Genomic DNA, 10,572 nt, shown 5'->3' on the forward strand with positions numbered 1-10,572 from the left:
GCAATTTCCAGAGGATTATATACTTGTTGGCCATTTGTATGTCTTCTTTAGAGAAAAGTCTATTCAAGTCCTTAGTCCTTTTTCAAACTGGGTTATCAGGTTTTTACTCTTGAATTGTAGGCATTCCTTATATACTTTGGAGATTAATTCCTTATCAGATATATAGTTACCAAATATTTTCTCCCATTCTGTAGGTTGTCTTTTCACTGTTAACTATTTCCTTTCCTTTTTTGTTTTTCTTTTAGTTCCCTATGCTTTAGGTGTCATATTCATAAAATCATTGCCAAGACCAATGTCATGAAGCTTTTCCTCTATGTTTTCTTCTAAGAGTTTTACATTTTCAGGTCTTATGTTTAAGCCTTTAATCCATTCTGAATTGATTTTTGTATATGGTATAAGATAAGGGTCCAGTTTCATTATTTTGCATGTGGATATCCGGTTTTCCCAACTCCATTTGTTGTAGAGACTATCCTTTCTCCATTGTGTATTCTTGGCACCAATTACATAAGATGTTAACATTAGAAGAAGTTGGGAAAAGTGTATGTGGGAATTCTGGGTATTATCTGCAACTTTTCAAAACACTAAAATGGATTCAACATAAGGAGTTAAAACTGCACAGTAGCCTAATTTTAATATGTGGGAACAATGATTTTTCAGCACTTTTAGTTTTTTCTTGTGCACTATACTATGCAATTCTGATACCAAAGAGATGCTCATATTGCCAGTAAAATGTACTAGTAATAGCGATATTGCTACTGAGTTATTAAGCTTTTCTTCCTCACTAATAGAAACTGACTAAGGACAGGATTACTTCCTTTTCAGGAAGATTTGGTCAAAAATGATGATGTAATTCCATTAACGCCATACCAAAACTGAATCTTTGTCGATTTCTGAATAGTTACAGAGCAGATGTAAGATTACTGCCCTCAGTTACTTTTGTGAAATATAACATACATAAAGATGCCTAAAATATATATATTCATACTCATCTCATGAATAAATATTAACACATATTCATATAGGTCAAGAAATGAAATATATACAGTACTTCGGAACCTCTTCCAGTGGCTTTCCCAACAGGATTCTCCATATCTTCAGAAGTAACCAACAATCTTTCCTTATAATCTTGCCTTAACTCTTCTTTTTAGCGCTATCACATATGTAGCTTTATTTTGACTGTTTTTAGGATTACATATTTATATATATATATATATATATATATATATATATGAAACAAGACTTTATGGGTTCATTTGTATCCTCTTATTTTCTCCGATATTGTGTTTGGGGGAGTTGGCAATGCTCATATATAGCTATAGTTCATTTTTTTTTCATTGCTGCATAGTATTCCATTGTGTGGCTATACCACCTGATTCTAAGTGGGTATTTGGATTGCATCCAAGTAAGGACCATGACAATTGATGCTGCTGTGAACTTTCTTGCATATGTATCTCATGTAACTGTGCACAACTATCTCTAGGGAAGCAGTTCTCAAACTATTTGGTCCTAGGACACTTTCACACTATTAAAAAAAGTCTTGAACGCCCCAGAAAGCTTCTGCTTATGCAGGTTACATCTATCAATATTTGCCTTATTAGAAATTAAAACAGAAAATGTGAAAATGTATATATATATATATGTATTAACTCATTTAAAATAACATTTAAAAATTATTCATTAACACAAACCATACATTTAATGAAAAATTCCTATATTTTCGAAGACAAAAATCAATGGAAAGAATGACATCGTTTTTAAATTTTTGCAAATATTTTTAACATCTGGCTTCATGGAACAGATCGTGGGACTTCTTTGTCATTGTTCAAGGAGTCCTTTGAACATGGAAATGTTTCTTTGCCACTTTGTTTGAATACCCTGTACGTCATGAATTTGACTTTGGCTGAAGAAGAACGTTGAATGTGTAGCCCATCATCTTTCTGCTTATGGCCAGTAATTCTTTTACCTGATCCTGAGCTCCAGTTATTTTTGGATACACAACTAAAGAGTATGAACAAATCACAATTTCTAATTCACTCACAGCCTTTGCCACTTTTGTCCTATTATCAATGACAACTACTGATTTTCCATTCTATATATGTTTTGTAAACCATATTCACTATCTTATTAACCATGTGTAAGATCCAGAAATATCTCAGCAACCAAATAGAAATACACTTAAAATCATTATAAATCAAGTAAAAAGAAACTCGATTATTTCTTCATCTCCAAATGTTTTGTGTACAAGATAGAGAAGTAGGATATACAATAATTCTGTGCACAGAATAATTTCTCAAAATATGTTTCCTAGAAAGAATTTTCTGGAATAATAGCTTGGGAAAATTCTGAAAATCATTCATCTATCTTCCCCTTCTTAAAATGCTTCACAGTATTTTGTAGTCAATTTGGTAGCTTTGATTTAAGGTTTTAGCTTCAACAGACTCAAAACTAAAAAGAACTTATCTTTTAAAAGTATTCTTATAAAATATGTTGTTTGGAAGTTTGGTCCATGAGAACAAAATGGGTTTAGGACAGCTGATTTCTGACACTTTTATAATTTTTTTCCCTGTTCTTTGCATTCATTATTATGCCTGGATCAAAGATGATTTATCATAGAAGTTGTCAGACATGATTTTAAAGGGTTTTATCACCACTTGAAGAAATTTAAGTCAGCAAAGTTGTCAGTCTTTTAAAATACATCGTCACAAATGTGAAGAATTTTCAAATAATACCTTTTCTTAAAAGATGTCTGACCTAAATGGAATTAAATAACTAAAAACTAAAAATACTGTTATTAAAGATTATTTCCTTTAATAGTATGAAGTCTAGAATACGAAACCATTCTACAAATAATTTCTATCTAATCGAATCTTTGCTCTTTTGCTTCATGCTATTATTTATATTTTTGCAAGCATCTGTCAGTTCTGAGAAAATTTTCTTCCTAATGGTATCTAATTGAAGCACCTTTAATATTCATACACCTTTTTGGGTGTAAAGGCATGCAGATATGTCCCCTCAGAATTGAAACACTCACTGATTCCTTCAGTGGCTGGGAGTGTTGAGGGCGGGAAGTTAAGTGCCCCCTTCCAGAGGAAAGGAGCTGCATCACCTGTGGTCATGGCGCCTTCCTGGAGCAGCCTACAGCCAACAACTGGTCATAGTGAAGTTTAAAGAATCAATCCCCTTGCCCTAATTCAAGACATCTCATCAGAGCCTTCCAGCTCTAGGGCTCCCTGCGAGACTGGCCAAGGCCTTTGTCGTGACTACGTACGTAATAGTTCAACTTCTCCCATAGCCTGATCTGCAGCTCTTTTACACCGTGACATGTGTTAGGCCTGAGAGCACTCCTCCAATTCATTTCCTGAATTCTAATTTATTTTCCAGAGTTCTTTTCTGAAACCCCCTACAGCCTACAGGCTTTTACAACCATCATTAATTATTTCAGCCTCTTAGTCCTGTAATTATATAATTATACACACACACACACACACATATTTATACTTCAACTGACTAATACCATTTTAACCTTGAACACAAACACAAGATATTTACTCCCAGTTATAATGGGATGGTTAAATCTGAATTGACTATTAAGATCTCAATGTAAGGTGGAAGCGAGTTGACTTGTTCAATGTTACTAATTTGTTATGCTGGTTGGAAGTGATGGTAACCCAACTGATTACATATTCATTGAGCCCACACAAGTTCTGAGATGCCAAGGCTGACCTTCAAGGTGGCATTCAATGTACCAGCTTTCAAAAGATGGAGGTAAGGCTGAAGTCAAATAGGAAAATGTGAACAAATAGTGTGACTAAAGCCGAATTTTAATGCAAACTAAACATAGGTATGTTCGTGTGTGTGTGTGTGTGTGTGTGTGTACTTAAGTATGAAGTAACATATGGAAAGACACGCAGGTTAACATGGACACTGTATTGCTTTCCTAGGACTCCCAAAACAAATTACCACAAACTGGGTGGCTTTAAACAACAGAAATTCATTCTCTCACAGTTGCGGAGGCCAGAAGTTGGAAATCAAGGTGTCGGCAGGGCCATGCTCCCTCTCAAGGCTCCTCCCTCGCTTCTTCCAGCTTCTGGAGGTTGCCAGCAACTCTTGGCACTCCTTGGCTTGTAGCTCCATCTGTCACTCCAATCTCTGCCTCCATCGTCAGGTGGCCTTCTTCCTCCCCATGTGTTTCCTCTGCATCTTCAAATCTCTCACTCCTTAGAAGAACACCAGTCATTAAGTTGTGCCCTAATCCTCTAAGACTTCACCTCAACTTGATTTCCTCTATAGATAAAGTCACATTCACAGGTACTAGGAATTAAGACTTCAACATATCTCTTTTGGGGACACAACTGGACCCACAACAAATACAATATCTAATTTAAGGGGGAGAAGCACCTGGGAGTGGGCAAGAAGGGAGGAGTCAAGAAAACACAAGCAAAGAAAAAAAAGAAAGATGGGGAAGAAGGGGAGGCAGACACAGCAGAAATCACTCCATTAGTTTAAATTGTCCTGTTTATGTAAAATCTGTGCATGTACATAAAGAAATTAGAATAATGAGTTAGTTCTCTTTTCTCTGTAGAAATGATAACAGAAAATTGTTTTATGTAGCTTCCTATGTGCCAGACACTGTTTTAACCATTTCACATATAGTGACTCCTTTAATCCTCATATCTCAACCCTGCGATGTAGGTACTTTTATGATCATACCCATTTCATTGATGACAAAATTAAGGTATAAAGAGACATAGCTATTAAAATGGCTGAGTCAGGATTCGAACCCATACAGTCCACTTCAGAGTACGTGCTCTTAACCACCTTGTTATGTACGACAGAATTGTTTTCAGTAAATAAAAACACTGTATGTGCATATGAATGCTTGTACATTATAGAAGACCTAAAATAAAGTGTCAAGATAAAAAATAACATCTTGAATTCTGATCAACTCTGATGGGAAGTCACAAATACATGAATGCTCTGATCTGCCTGTATTGGATCACATGTCCAGACCAAGTGTTTTGGGGGAGGAAAGAAGGGCATTAGAAGAACATTAATATTAACTGCAACATTCTTGTTGGAGTCACAGGGAGAGGGTTTCTCATAGGAAAGAGAGGCTCTATTACCAGAGCGGGGAGTGGACGGCAGCTAAGGGGCTGGCAAAAAAACACACACACTCCAGTCTCCTTGAGCCTCAGAACCACTTTCCCTTTCTTTCGTTGAGATATGAAGAGCAGCTGAAGACCCTTCGCTCTTCAGATAGAACAGAAGATAATGGCCCAAGGGTTAATAGTGGACATGAGATGTCTTCTGGGAGACAGAGACAGAGAGACAGCGAGAGATGCGTCCTGTCCACCATTCCTACAAGTCCACCAGGGCAAGTTGCCACCTGAGATTATGTCATGGCACAAAGGAAGCGTCTGTTTTATTTGGATCATCTCGTATTTCGGATGCTCTGCCAGTCTGAGGATTATCACACCTCTGGGGATTAAGCGGTGCCGCAGGATTATCTCGGGTTTGAGGTTGATCCCTCACACTGAGGGATTCTCTGCTACTCTAATGTTCCTCGTGCCCTGGTGAGTCCTTGACTCAGACCTACCTTAGGGCAAGTTGAAGTGTCTTCCTAACCAACAGTTCCTGTTCCCAGTTCCTGGGGACGGCTTTGTGAAGGACGGGATGTTCCTATTTTTATATTAGCATGCCGTTCTGAAGAAAAACAAGAATGGTAGAATTCGTGTCTCCTGAGTTAATGGGAATAGTGGTCCCCATATCTCACGGGTGCGAGAATTACGGATGTTAGTTATCAGGACTGACAACAATCTCATGAGGATGTCTGATAAGAACGGTGCCCTCGGTGTCTCCACCGCTGATGGGAACAGTAGATCCTTTACTCTCGGGGGCTGACGGGAACGGCGGATCTTGCATCGCAGGGGCTGATGGGAATGGTGCACGTGAGTCACAGAGGCTGATTGTAATGGCGGAGCTCACATCGCAGGGGCTGATGGGAATGGTAGATCCTGCGTAGCAGGGATGAGAATGAATGGTGGCTCCTAAGTCTCGGGCGTTCATGAGAATGGAGGCTCATGAGTCTCAGGCATCTGTGGGACTTGTAGCAGCTGAGTCTGGGGTGCCAAAGGATTTGTGGACCCTGCATGATAGAGAATAATGGAAATAGGGTTCCTAGGACTCACTAACCACTGGGAATGGAGGCCTTATTCAGGAAAGAAAGGGAATTATGTTTTGCGGGGTTTTGTTTTTGTTTTTGTTTGTTTGTTTTTTTATCCCAGGGGCTTAAGCAAGTCCCAGCCTAACCCATAACCATATATTATTCATCCATCTCTCCATTCATTCGTTTAGCAAACATATTCCTGAGCCCCTGCTCTGAGCCACACTCTATGCTGGGTGATACTGAGGACACAAAGATGACTCAGACCTGGATCGTGCCCTCAGTGAATTCCCAGAGACCAGTCCAGACACGAGAGTCGCAACACAACGGGAGCAGCGCCCGGCCGAGGAGACACAGCAGGGGTGGTGCGATTTACCATCCTGCCCTGACTAAGGGACATCTGGGGTGAGCGTGAAGTGACAGTAATTCTGGATGCCGCGTCAAGGTGCAGAGCCTGACAAAAGGTCCTTTTTAATCGTAGGTGAACCTGTGCCTGATAAGTCTAACGGGTGCCCAACATCGATACCAAAAAAGCTGCACACTTTCGCAGAAGCAGCCCACCTCGCAGCCAGACAGGCCTGGGGTCCATTCTTGGCTCTGCCATTCACTGTGTGCGCTTGAGCAACCCATTATTCAGCCCTTCATTTCCTCGGCCTTACACGCAAATAAAACAGCTCCTAATAATAATATTGCTGTGACGATTGAATGACATAACAATTTACCCAGCCCAGGGCCTGTTCCCAAGGAGACTTTCAGTAAAGGGCATGTTTATCATTATTATTATTCCTTAGTAATTAATAATAAATTTTCAAACCCCTACATGTATTTACCAAATATCTGGGTTCAGAGGCTTAAGGGCATCGGAAGAAATCAGTAGAAAACGGCACCCAGTGATTTGCATATGCATTAGCATTAGTTTCTTCATGTAAAAAAAAAAAAAACCTCCCAGTTGACTGAAAAAACAGTATACATCAATTTATACAGTGGAATACTATACAGCTGCTAAAATGAATGAGGTAGCTCTGTAAGCACGGATATAGGAAGATTGGCAGGATGGTGTTTAAAAAGTGAAGTGTGGAATAATGAGATCCCATCCGGGGACAAAAAAAGAAGCGGTGGTATAATACATGTGCAGAGATGCATAGAATTCCTCAGGACTGATGCACAAGAAATTGGTAAGCAGGAGCTGTCCCCAGAGAGGACTGCGTGGCCCCAGGGACCAGGTGGGAGAGAAATGCATGTTCACTATCAGCCCTAGAACTGGATACCTACCACTGCCTGGACGTCTTCCCTAAGTGTCCCCCAGCCCCTGATGTCCACTAGGTTTCAAGTTGTGCACCGCATCTTCCCTCTCCTGTACCCCAGTCTCCCTCCTGGTTTCCCACTGGGAACGCTTGTGCCCTCGAGTCCTGGGCCAGACTTCTGGTTGTTGCGTTCTCTTCTTCCTGTCTTCCCTACCTGTCACCCCCCAGAGGCTGTCAGTGGTCAGTCCCCCGCTTGCTCACATTCGCTGCCCTGGCCCCTCCTCTCTGTCCTCAGGGTCGCAGCCCTAGCTCAGGCATCCTCCTCCCCAGCCTGCCAGTCTCCACCGGTCTCCACGCACACCCCAAAGGGCCTGGATAGGGGGGATTTTTGACACCCAGATCTGACCCTGCCCCTCCCTTCGCTCACAGCCCTCCATGGCTCGCGTTCAATCTCAGAAACGGGCCCCCAGCGCGGCCTCCAGAGCGCCGGCGATCGCGGCCCCGCCCACCACCTCGGCCTCGTCTGGGTTCCCGGGCTGCGTCCTGGAGGGCTCCAGTCAGCCCTGGCTGCGGGGCCGTCGTCCCAGCATCGCCCCAGGCTTCCTGCCTTCGGGCCTCCACGGCCGCCGTGCCCTCCGCCTGAAACGACCTCGCCGCCGCCACTGTCCCCCAGCGATCCGGCTCTCGCTTCGCCGGATTCCCGGAGGTCAGGCCACGAGCCCGTCCGCCCCGCCCCCCCGCCTCACTCGGAGGTCCTTTGGGCCGTCTCCAGCTGAAAGGATCCCCCCGCCCCGGGCTGGCGCAGCCGCTGGCCTCTCCCTCGGCCGTACCCCGTCACCCCGCATCGGAACTGTCTGCGCCTGGGTCTGTCTCCTCCATCAGACAGTGAGCTCCGTCTGCAAGGGCAGATGTGAGTCTGCTTCACCTTTGAGCCCCCAGTGGGTGGATGGTGGGGAGACCCAGGCGCAGGGAGGGGAAGGAGCCGGGAGAGAGAGGAGCCGACCCTGATGGGGAGAAGGGGGTGGGGTGGAAAGAGAGCGGGGAGTGCCCGGGGCGCGGAGAGCCGAGCAGGGCGCGGGGCAGGGGCGCGGGGCGCGGGCGGCGGACCCGGGAGAGCGGCCGGGCGGCCGGAGGCGGAGGGAGGGAGCGGTGGGAGCGCCGCGGGCCCGCCGCCTCGCGGCCCCTTTTGTCCCTACCCTCCTCCCTGCGTCACGCTCCCCGGCCGGCCTCCCGCCCGCGCCTCCCCCGCCGCTCCTCCTCCCGGGCTGGATGGAATTTTTTCCCCTGGACCGGGGCCAGCTGCGGGGCAGGGGGAAGCCAGGCCGCGCAGGGCCGGGCGGCGGGAGGGGCCAGGGCGGGGGCCCCCCGGGGCGGGGGCCGGGCCGCGGGGTCCCGGGCGCGGAGCGGGACCGCGGCGCCGGGGACAGTCGGGAGGAGGGCGGAGGATGGCGGGGACGCGGACGCAGGGGTGAGGCCGTCGGACGGCGCAGGCGGGCGGAGGATGGCGAGCAGCCGGCGGCCGCGGGGCCCGGGGGACCCTTCCCTCCGACGCGGGAGCCGCGGCGCCGTGAGTCTGCGGAAGGGGGTACGATGGGCCCGGGGCCGGCACTCCGGGGTCCCCGACAGTGGAGGCAGCCAGGGGCCTGGGTGACCGGGCTCTTGGAAGAAGAGGGAGGGGGCTGGGAGCCCGGGCTCCCGAAGCCCCGGAGGTGGGGGCCAGGGGCCTGGATTCCGGGGTGTAGGGGACGAGAGGGCGGGGGGCACGTCCCAGGCTCCTCGGGAGGAGGGATGGGCTGGGGTAGCGGGGTTCCGAGACGCAGGAGACTGGGGGCGAGACGCCCGCCCGCGCCCTCGGGGGAGGTGTAGGGAGAGTCCGGCTTCCGAAGTGCCTCTGGCAGCCGAAGGGTTAACGTCTGGCTGGAGGGGAGGGGGAGGGGCGGGGAAGGGGCTGCGGGGCTTTGAGGGGTCAAGGGTGAGCCGCGCAAGTGGGAGGGGGCCGCGGAGGAGGGGGGAGGTTGTCTGGGCTGCCAGACAGGCCAGGGTCAGCGGCGGGGGCAGGGGCTGTCTGGCGGAGGGGAGGCCCAGCGTCCAGGCTCCCTTGGGGACCTGGGATTCCAGGCCCCAGCCCACCCCCCCTCCCTTAGACCTGGAAGTCCGCAGCCCGGCCTCCTCCCTCAGAATCCCGGAATCCGAACCCCTAGCCCCCTGCACCCCAGGACCCAGCCTCTTTTCTCAGCCCTTGGCGCCCACACTCCAGCCCCTACCCTCCACAGAACCCCAGAGTTCGGGCCTGCAGCTCCTATCTTCCCGAACCCAGGAGTCCCCACCTCCTCTTCGGCCCCAGCTGGAGTCCAGCCCTCCGGGGGTTAAGGGGGCGGGGCCAGCTGGTTGCTATGGTGCCAGACTGTTTGGGTCTGCTCTCTGACCCTTGGGGGCTCCCCAGGGTCTGCAGAGAGGGGGAGGGGGACCCAGATCTGGGGGAAGGCTAGCCCTGTCCACTTCCCCAAATCAGGCCCATAGGCCCAGGGAGTCGAGTCTCTACCAAGGCCTCGTCCAGTGACCTTGAACAAGTCCTGAGTCTTCTCTCTGGGCCTCAGTTTCCCCATGGTGAATCTCGTCGGGGGAGCGGGGAGATGCTCAGACCCTGCAAATCTTTAAGATTCTCGGCTTCCCCTCTCCTCACCCCCCTCCTCAGGCCCCAGGCAGCCCCGGGGCATGCTGGGAACCCAGGCCCGGGCTCCCGGCCAGGTTGTTGGGGGGGGCGGGGGCAGCCTCCTCCCTTCCCCTTCCTCCCCACCTTGGCCTGACTCACGCCCCCGCCTGAGGGTCTGGGAGGTTGGGAAGGAGGGAAGGGGGATGAGAGCGGGGACTCACACCCGTCTCTGGCCCCCCGCCTCCCCCTTTCCTCCTCCGCCCCCTTCCCGCCTCTCCTCCCCCTCCTCAGCAGGTCGCTACCCCAGCCCTGGGCCCCTTCTCCAACCACCCCCACCCCACCCCCAGCTCCAGACCTGGCTCAGAGCTGCGAGGGGGAGGGAGAGAAGGAAGGAGAAAGAGAGAGAGAAGGGAGGGAGAGAGAGAGAAGGGAGGGAGACAGCTAGAGAGAAGAGAAGGGGGAAGGGAAGGGAGGAGAGAGACCTAGGAGGGAGGGAAGGAGAAAGAGGGAGA

General features: G+C 48.5%; 1 long non-coding RNA gene across 1 annotated transcript; it reads right to left on the reverse strand.

The window, feature by feature from the left end:
* Positions 1–3,800: 3,800 nt before the first annotated feature.
* On the reverse strand, positions 3,801–8,475 carry LOC118611464. The gene is made up of 2 exons (XR_004954471.1): positions 5,597–8,475; positions 3,801–4,217 (listed from the first exon to the last, which is right to left on the reverse strand). It is a non-coding gene; the product is annotated as an uncharacterized LOC118611464 (long non-coding RNA).
* Between the last annotated feature and the right edge of the window lie 2,097 nt (positions 8,476–10,572).

Source organism: Rousettus aegyptiacus, unplaced genomic scaffold, assembly GCF_014176215.1.
Source record: "Rousettus aegyptiacus isolate mRouAeg1 unplaced genomic scaffold, mRouAeg1.p scaffold_m13_p_14, whole genome shotgun sequence".
In the NCBI taxonomy this organism is placed as follows: domain Eukaryota; kingdom Metazoa; phylum Chordata; class Mammalia; order Chiroptera; family Pteropodidae; genus Rousettus; species Rousettus aegyptiacus.